Source organism: Lithobates pipiens, unplaced genomic scaffold (assembly GCF_037356315.1).
Source record: "Lithobates pipiens isolate NorthernLeopardFrog02 unplaced genomic scaffold, aLitPip1_a1.2 Scaffold_1, whole genome shotgun sequence".
Classification (NCBI taxonomy): domain Eukaryota; kingdom Metazoa; phylum Chordata; class Amphibia; order Anura; family Ranidae; genus Lithobates; species Lithobates pipiens.
In genome coordinates this window covers 148,276,347-148,286,614 of record NW_027507685.1, presented here as the reverse complement: position 1 = coordinate 148,286,614, position 10,268 = coordinate 148,276,347, and the positions used below count along the sequence as shown (strand labels likewise).

Genomic DNA, 10,268 nt, shown 5'->3' with positions numbered 1-10,268 from the left:
AAACTGCTAGGTGATTGACAATAGAGCTCAGTTGGATTAGTAGCAAATGCTGTTTACAGGCAGGTACTTCGGGCCCCTTTGGTAGTGCAGCAAATTCTTAGTGTCCAACTGTCCTCCTGTGGTTACTGATCCCAGGACCACCTCTTCAGGCACTACCAGCCCACCTGGCTGCAGCTGCCCCTCTCTCTAGCCCTCTTGGCTAAGCCTCCACATTCCTCCCAGACTGACACTCACCAGGCTACCTGGCTGTCTTCTCCTTTTGGAGATCTCCCGGACATGCTCTCTGGCTCTCGCTGTCATCACACCTGCTCCCATGGCACTGGACAGGATCCCTCGTGGGTTGTAGAGGATCCCTTCTGCACCCAAGGTAACCACCCCCCCAGACTAGGGAGTTACCATCAAGGCTTCACCAACAGCCTCCTAGCACTCCATCTCCAACTTCCACCCAAACTTTCCTGCCCAGCTGGGTTGAACCAGAGTATTTGAGGGAGCCCACCCCCTGCCAACCCATCTGTTAGGGATTGGTCAGGGCCCTCATGAATACTCCAGGCAGCTCCTCCTAACCTCCCTCCCTTTCTTCTGTAAGTTTCCAGAAGGTTCCAGGAGTAGGGGGAGGTACCATAGGTGCTGCCCGATGAGTCATACCAGCCCTCCCTGGATCACTCACCCGACCCAGATTAAAATACTGGCTTGGCTGCCAGCTAAACCTGAATGTTTTTCCTACCCTAATAAAACACTTACTCTAGCACGCTACAGGGTGCTACATTAGATTAAGGTCACATGGTCCCTCATAGTCGCAAGCACCAGCTATTTTCAAGGGCTCATCTGGGGGAATAAAGCAGAGGAGAAGCACAGCAAACGTAGGTTCCACTGAATACTGACAGAGGTGGTGTTTTAAGATAACCTGGGACAAGTTCTCCTAAAAATGCACTGCAGATCGGCTGATCTATCATGAGAAAAACAATAAAGATGCCACTGCTGGCATCTTTTTTTCTAAAAAGACAGTTGTCTGTATGTCATACTGATCCTCATCTGTAAATTATTTTATCAAAATATTGACGGAAAAGAAATCTGGACTTCACTTGGACTTTCTTGATCTACATACTTGTTCAATGTCAGTGACTTAGAAAGTATAGAAGCTAAAGAGTCAGTAGAGCAGCCAGGCAACTAGCATTTTTTGGGGAGATCAGCAGTGGCAGAACCTATAATTATCTCATGAATTCGTGCACACAGGCTATTACATTATTTTTTCGTTACATTCTTTTTTTATTGAAGGTTTTCATCATTGCATGAAAAGTAACAATACAAACTAACAAAATACAAATTGAGGACAGAAATTTGAAAACCAAAACAATACCCGCCGTATGGAAGGGAAATACAGCACAATAATAAAGAAACCTGTGACCAGTAAAGTGCAATCTTCACTGAGAACAGTGCAATAAGAATAAAAACATTGTTGCGAACCCCATCCTCAGTGAAAAAGTTGTTTATTGCATAGGAAAGATGGCACATGCATAAAAGGTGGGCTTATAACAAAATAAGTCAGGTTAGTCCCACCAATAGCTGAGCATGCCAGTATACAGGAGCATGAAACTGGATAGAAGAATCTAGCAATGCTTGCTCTAGGAACCACTACAAATAGTTATACTCAATCCAAAATAATGGAAGTGGAGGACAGCCATCCTCCCAAACGTTGTCATATTTACAAAATGCACCCCTTTTGGAATATGCGGCCTTGTAGAAGAGGGCAAAATTTTATTTCTTTAAGGTGTTTTAAATGTATGAATATTTTCAGTACAAAACAAACCAGGCCTGGTTGAAAGTTGGACATTGACCCAACAAACTTCCCTGTGGACCTGTTCATTTCACATGCCTTCACGTTCACACAGTGTTCTCTGCCTGCCCCCCTCCCAAAAAAAATTGAAAAAACTATGTATTATAAATACATTTGCACTTCTAGTAAAAATACAAATACCTAAAAACAAATGACTTTATATTAGCTGGTCATGCATGGTTCAAAAATTTGGAAGCCATGTTTAATAACAGTTCTGATCCCAGTATAAGTTTTCAACCAACCAGCCATGGATGGATGTACTGGGATCGGAACTGTTATTAACCACTTGCTTACTGGGCACTTAAACCCCCCTCAGTCCCAGACCAATTTTCAGCTTTCAGCGCTGATGCACTTTGAATGACAATTGCGCGGGCATACAACACTGTACCCAAATGAAATTTTTATCATTTTTTTCCCACAAATAGAGCTTTCTTTGGTGGTATTTAGTTACAGCTCGGAGTTTTATTTTTTGCTAAACAAACAAAAAAAGATGCAAAAAAAAAAAAAAAAAAAAATCATGTTTTAATAGTTTGTTATAAAATTTTGCAAACAGGTCATTTTTCTCCTTCATTGAAGTGCGCTGATTAGGCGGCACTGATGGCTGCATTGGTGGGCACTGATGGGCTGCATTGGTGGGCACTGATGGGCTGCACTGGTGGGCACTGATAGGCATAGTTAAGGCGGCACTAATAGGCACAGATAAGGCGGCACCGATGGGCACAGATAAGGCGGCACTGATGGGCAAAGATGGGCACAGATAAGATGGCATGGATGGGTGGCACGGATAAGTGGCACGGATGGGTGGCACGGATGGGCACTGATAGGTACCACTGATAGATGGGACTGATGGGCACTGATAGGTGGCTCTGATAGGTGGCACTGCTGGGCACTGATGGGCGGCACTGCTGGGCACTGATGGGCGGCACTGGGTCGCAGCACCTTTGAGGCAGATTGTGGGCACTGTGGGTGGCACTGTTGGTGGCACTGCTGGATGGCACTGTGGGTGGCATTGTGGGTGGCACTGTAGGTGGCACTGTGGGCACTATGGGCACTGATGGGGGGCACTGATGGGGGGCACTTACTTTTATTCAGGATGGCACGGCGGTGGGCAGGTGGGCACTGGCAGGGGGCAGGTGGGCAGCTGTATTGCTGGCCGTGATCGGGACTGATGTCCCGATCACGGCCGCCGGTGATCGGCTTTTTTTTTCTCTCCTCGCGCTGTCAGCGCGAGGAGGAATAATAGCCGATTACCGGCTCCGTTCTATCACATGATCAGCTGTCATTGGCTGACAGCTGATCACGTGATAAGGGGTCGGGATCGACCCCTTGCACGGATCGGTGATCAGGCGAGTCTCACGGACTCGCCGATCACAGAGCGCGCCGCGCGCGCCCCTCAGGGGGCGCGCAGGCCGCTCTTATCCGGGACGACGTCAATAGACGTAGTCCCGGAAATGTAGGTCCGCGCTGATGCCGTCATTTGGCAATAGCGCGGATCTGTAGTGGTTAAACATGGCTTCCAAATTTTTGAAACATGCATGACCAGCTAATAGTCATTTGTATTAACGTAAAATTTTTGTAAAGAAATGATTGAAAGTGTTTTATATCTTGAGTTGTTGGATGCTTCCATTTTAGTAACATTGCCTTTCTGGCATAAAAAAAGCAGTAGTCATTCACATATTTTTTTTTTTTTTGATGTTTACTCATTATATGACACAGGATATAAAAGGAAGGTATCATTATGGGAAGTAAGGCAGATTAGAGCCCAGAGTCTGTATCAATAGCGAGTGTACGTGTTGCCAGTAAGGTGATATTTGAACACAAGACCAAAAGACATTTTTAATATTCAAAGCAAGCAAACCCATCCATCCGTGTCTCCGGGCCTTATTTTGCCAAGAAAGCACTCAGTAAAATACTGCCTAGCATTTCTGTCCATGGCCATCTTGAGTAAAGGCAGGTGATTTATGTAGCATTTACTTCCTGGAATCCATCTGCCCTTAGTTCATGCATACATGCATGCAGAAAGGTGTGCTTGGCTGAGAAAATCCCTCCTACCCTCTTGAAGAATCCTGGGATGTATGACATCATTTGGCTAGACTTGGAAACCAGAAAGCAACTTAAAGGGGTTGTAAAGGTTTGTTTTTTTATTTTCTAAATGGGTTCCTTTAAAGTGGTTGTAAACCCTTAGAACACACTTTGACCTACAGGTAAGCCTTACCTGTAGGTCCAAGAAATATCTCCTAAACCTACACGGTTTAGGAGATATTTGCCGAAAGACAAGCACCGCTGTCTACGGCACATGCGCCGTAGATAGTGGCGCGCAGGCGCACTGAGCACGCCGCCAACGGCGATATGCCGTGCGTGGCGGCTCCCGTGCGCATGCGTGGGAGTGACGTCATTGCGGCTTCGCCGAATGACAGCCGCGGAGCAGCGAGACCCACCGAGAAGATGGATGTGCCGGACTACAGGGGACAGCGGTGACATCGCTGGCTCCTGTGTCAGGTAAGTGACACATAATGGACTACTATACGATGCATAGTAGTCCATTATGCTTTACCTTTGCAGGGAATGAAAGAGGAAGTAAACTCATCAGGGTTTACTTCCTCTTTAAGCTAGTGCATTGTTGGTTCACTTACCTTTTCCTTCAATTTCCCTTCTAAATGTTTTTTTTCTTTGTCTGAATTTCTCACTTCCTGCTTCTCCTCAGTAAAGAAAAAAAACTTTTAGAAGGGAAATTGAAGGAAAAGGTAAGTGAACCAACAATGCACTAGCTTAAAGGAACCTATTTAGAAAATAATAAACAAAGCTTTACAACCCCTTTAACCAGTTCCCGACCGGCGCACGTCAATGTATGTCGACAGAATGGCACGGGCAAGCATATTGGCATACAGGTACGTCCATTTTTAAATGCCGCCCTGCCATCGCGAGCGCGCCGGTCGGGACCCCTGTGAGTCCGGCACCCACGATCATCTCACGGGGCAGCTGAATGGGGAGATGTCATTGTAAACAGCATTTCCCCGTTCTGCCTAGCAATAAGTGATGCTGATCTCTGCTCCATGTGATTGGAGCAAAGATCAGTGTTCACTAACACAAAGCCCAGCCCCCCACAGTTAGAAACACGCCCCCTAGGAACACCTAACCCCTACACTGCCACCCCCTGGTTAACTCCTTTACTGCCAGTGTCATTTACACAGGAATCAATGCATTTGTATAGCATTGATTGCTGTATAGTGAGTGAGTGACTTGTATAGCGCTACCTATGCAAACTAAATTGCCTCAGGGCGCTTTCTTGCCACCAGAGTCCATCTGCGGCCAATTTTTTTTATTTTTTTTTTATTTTATTTTTTTAGACAAGGTCTAATGAACCTACCAGCATGTCTTTGGAGTGTGGGAGGAAACCGGAGTACCCAGAGGAAACCCACGCAGGCACAGGGAGAACATGCAAACTCCAGGCCGATGGTGTCGTGGTCAGGATTTTAACCAGCGACCCTATTGCTGCCATTACTAGTAAAAAAAAAAAAAGTATAAAAATGGCATACAACTATCCCCTATTTTGTAAATGCTATAACTTTTGCGCAAACCAATCAATCGCTTGAGGGAAAAAAATTTTTTTTTATATATTTTTGGGGGAATATTTATTATAACAAAATAATAAATAATGCGTTTTTTTTCAAAATTGTCGCTCTATTTGTTTATAGCGCAAAAAATTAAAAACCGCAGGGGTGATCAAATGCCACCAAAAGAAAGCTCTATTTGTGGGAAAAAAAGGACGCCAATTTTGTTTGGGAGCCACGTCGCATGACCGCGCAATTGTCAGTTAAAGCGACGCAGTGCCGAATCGCAAAAAGTGGTCTGGTCTTAAGCCAGCAAAATGGTGCGGTCTGAAAGTGGTTAAACAAACTTTTTTTTTTTTTTTTAAAACAAGTAAATATGATATACTTTTCTACCTATTTACTAATGCTAGCAGCATATGGATAAAATAACCAATGCTGATTGAGAGAGTCCTGTTCCACTTTAAAGTCCTTTTTGGTTGAGGATGGAAAGACTCCAATACACTTTGCCCAGGCTTTGTCAAAGGGAAAAGGGTCTGTTGTTAGAGAGAATTCTACAGATGCATCACTTGTTTAGGGCTGGCCATTGCAATTGGGATACATTGAAGAAGAGAGATCAGTATCTTTAGGGCTTGTGTTCCCAGTTGGGCCTCAACATCATGTCGAAATACGAGGTACCTGTAAATGTGATGGTTATGCAGTTTAATGCATTTTTTTTTTTAAATGCATACAAATGTACTCTGGACATGAATGGTGAACTTATTTAATTTCTATTCCCATTTCCTGTGCATAAAATTTTCTAACAGCCTCCTGTCTAGAGGTGAAGGTCCAGGCTTGGTCTCCACATTTTTAAAGCCATGTCGTCAGATATTCATTGTCTGAGCATATGTTGTCTTAATTCTGCTGTAATGTGTCCATAATCCAGCAGGTGAAGGGGATACAAAAATTTTCCATGTTCTTAGCAATCAATTTATGGAGTAAATTCACACCTGTGGGAAAAAAATGTTTCAATAGATTACTATGGCTGGTATGTCCTCAATTGATATCTAAGCAAGTCTTAAGAACTACCATAGAGAGATGACTACTCCATTCATATCCTTGGCCCCACGTATACACAGTAGTTTGGTGTAGGGTTGCCACCTGTCCGGCATTCACCCGCACAGTCTGGGTTTTGAATTGTGTCTGGGTTTCAGTCCAACTGAAACCCAGACACATTATTCAGACAGGAATGTAGCTCGGAACAGGGCTTGAGAGGAGGGTGAGGGGACATTATGTGGGCCGCATTACTTTTCTCTTTGTGCCCAAAGGTCTCCCAGGTCTGTTACAATTGTATAGTGTATACTAAAAAAACTAGTTTGGCATGAAGTGATAGAAGTGATGAAGTGATAGAATGCTCTGTCTGAGGTCTGCACATTAATTACTGATTTGCTCAGAGGTGGGTCATATGAAGGGCATTATTTTCAAGTAAATAAGTTTGACATGTACAGTACTGTATAAACCACTTGACCTCCCAAAGGTTTTACCCCTTTCATGACCAATTTTTCTTAGTCACACTTCCCTATTTCTTTTGCTAGAACTTCCTCGTCTGCCGTGCCTACCCTGAGCATCGTTCCCCTCCAAGCCCACAAGGTCTCCGCTTCAGCTCCCAGTTGGGAGCCTCCTCCCAGGCGGCTTACAGGGCCCTGCCACCACACCAGTGCCATATCAAATGTTAATATTACATGTGCTTGCTCCTGATGAGTGGTACTCAAAACCACGAAACGCGTTGAGCTACTGGTTGTTGTGTCTATCAATTATCATTTATTTTTTAAGTGATTATGCAAATTTGTCCTTTAGGGTCCAGTGAGGCTATAGGTCCAGCAGGCTATATGATTTCAATATTGGTTTATATCTATTTCTGTGAGATAAACCTGGGAATTTTATATGTATATATCATGAGAAACTATCATTAATTTCATTGTTCATTTCCGTCTAATGTATATTACTTTCATTATGATATGTGTATGATGACTTTAATGGTTCAAACATCATATGTGTATTACCAGGTTTCATTTTTATCAGCAATATGTATGTTTGATCCAGCTTGTTTAAAATTCCTTGCTTCATCCTAATACTCTTTTGCTGGTCGGTGTTTCATATAAAGTCCCACTACCCCCCCTTTTTTTAGTGTTTAAATACACTTCCCTGTTTGATGCATTGTGCCAGGTTGAGGGGGGAGAGCCACACCGACGCACTAGCCTGCTTAGTCTGGGGGGGGGTGGGGTGACACCATGTTTTACCGCACCAGGTGACACCAACCCTAGTGACTCCACTGCAAACGCAAACCCAGAGAAAGGACTATATTTTATATTTGACTTTATACCTTAACATGTTCAGAGACTGAAGGAAGAAAAAAAAAGGGAATTTTGAAAGTTTTACATCCCTCACTTGTTGTTGCAGTCAAACAAAATAAAGGAGGTAATGGGATTTTCCATTTTCAGCAATGTAACAGAAACCCTTTTATGGCTGGAAATGTGCTAATCAGTGCAGATTGTACAATCATAGCCCAGCCCCCCACCCCCAAGGAAGCCATCCTGCTTCTTTCTTCTTTCCTACTGTTTTCCTATCATTTTGCAAGGGACGCTTTGTTTTCTGCATACGCTATCCTAGCAGTATTCATCCGTTCATGACCTACAGGTTTATAACTGCTTTGTATGCTCATTTAGCCTAGATTTAGAGGCCTTAGGCTTTTTGAATCAGCGCAGAAAGCGAAATCGGCTCTTTCCCCTCCCTCTGTCAATCATCTGGAAAACGTGACAGGGAATGGGTTAAGGTAAAAAAAAGACTTTAGAACCACTTTAATAGTTATTTTTCAACTACCTGAGCACTAATGTATAGGAGGGCTTCTAGAAACCTGGCTATCTTGTAAAACGGGTCTTTTTCACTGCCACTATAGGGGAATGCTCACTGATCACGTATGTGAAAGGGGTAAACACGTGTGTGTGTGTGTGTGTGTTTGTGTGAGGGGGTTGCATGGAACACAATTAAGGATAAGGGTGCAATACATACTGCTGGCCAACAATGGTTCACGTGCCTAAGTTAATAAAGCTGCCGAGTAGCTTCATCATGAGGCACTGCAATATTCAGTTATGACGCTCTATCTCAGGGGTCTCCAAACTTTTTAAATAAAGGGCCAATTTACTGTCCTTCAAACTTTAGGGGGGCCGGACTGTGGTGAGTGGGTGTAGAAAATGCCCTGGCACCAGTGCCCCATTATTGGTTCTAATGGGAGAAATAGTGCCCCATTAATGATGTCGTCAGTAGGGGGAATGGTGCCCCATCATTGGTGCAGTTGGTGGAATAATGGCAGATCCGCTAAAGCCAAGCAGAAAGCCACATTCAGCCCCAAGGCCACAGTTTAGAGACCACTGCTCTATCTTAAGTATCTATGGGTATGTGTGGTGGAACTTTTTAGCAATATTTTTTCCTGCATCAAGGTTTTATTAAACCCACAATAGTAAAATCAGTCTGTATATGCAGAATAGCATGCTTGTTATACTTGCTGTGGAACTTAAGGGGTTAATCCTCTGCATTGTGTAAAAAGGCTCTTTGATCCTATATGCACAGATCCTCCTGCAGGATCTCTCTAGGCAAGGCCAGATAATATACAGTCACCATAGTAAAGCTGCACATGCTCAGTTTGGTGTCTATTGCTGGAGAGAACATCTCCTTGTTGATCAGAGCTAGCCAGGTCACATGATATTGACATCACACATGTGGGCGTGTATACAGATCCTAAATGACAGTCCCAGTCCCTCCCTCCTCCTCCATGCCCAGTAACTAAAAAGAACACAGTGAGTGAAATGTCACATCTTGATTCGCCTGCCATAACAGCAAGAGGACACAGGCTATAGTGGTCATCTACTCCTACCTGATCACTCAGCACTCAGGCAGACCCTGCAGTTTATCATGTGACCGTGGTATACAGATCAGCCAAAAAGGTATATAGCGGCAGTATTTTAATGTAAAAAGATTTATAAGCTGTGGGCACTGTGGGGGGGAAGATGAAATATTTTCATATTACTCGATTTAGTATCAAATGAATGCCTTTTAGAAGGATGAAAGAAGCCCGGAAGCTTTATATAGACCTCATTCCAGAGATATAAAAACTAAAAATAGCCCAAAAAATGCAATGTTTATTTCCATCCATATTCATAGTCATCAAGTATATTAAAAGGGAAAAACAACCCAAATAAACTCCCTCAGATCCATACACATCTTTGGTTTAGCTGTGTCTAAAACTTTAGCCAAAGGTATCCCTCACAGAAATAACCCATATTGAAGACTTGGGCCGGGTTCACATATGCTGTGGCCACGGCTTGCAGCAGGGGATCCAGTGCGTCTCCATTGTCCATTTCAGATGTAAATCAGAGCTGAACTTGGACCTGAAACAAAGCCAAGAACGCACAGGACCTTTTTGCAGTGTGAACTGCGTCCGCCCCAGAGTAGCATGAACCGGCTCTATTTAGAGCCAGTCAGTCTCCGGTCATACGAACTGGATGCAGAGAAACCACATCCAATTTGCATAAGTGTGAACCCAGCATTTATATAGTCTGTGAACTGCTTTATATCTCCTCCTAGAAACTGAAGGTCTGCAGGGTTGGCAGAAACTCCTGGGAAATACCTGGTTCACACCTATGTGTGTGGGTTTTTATTTTTATTTTTTATTTATTTATTTTTTTGGGGCTTTTTGCAGAAACGCATTACAGTCCATGTAACATGGTTTCCTATGGGACACATTCACATCTATAATTTTTTCAGCCACTGCATTTTTGGAAAGGGTCAGGGACTTTTCTAACTGCAAAACAGGGCTATTTTGGTTCAATAGGCTTCAGTGGAGATGCTGC

At 43.7% G+C, this 10,268-nt stretch overlaps 1 long non-coding RNA gene across 1 annotated transcript in view; it reads right to left on the bottom strand.

Annotated features, from left to right (window-relative positions):
* Window positions 1–1,471: 1,471 nt before the first annotated feature.
* Window positions 1,472–10,268, bottom strand: part of LOC143975857 (uncharacterized) — a 38,445-nt gene continuing 29,648 nt past the window's right edge. Inside the window, exon 4 of the long non-coding RNA XR_013272429.1 lies at window positions 1,472–6,371. This is a non-coding gene — a long non-coding RNA (uncharacterized LOC143975857). The remainder of the gene's footprint in view (window positions 6,372–10,268) is intronic.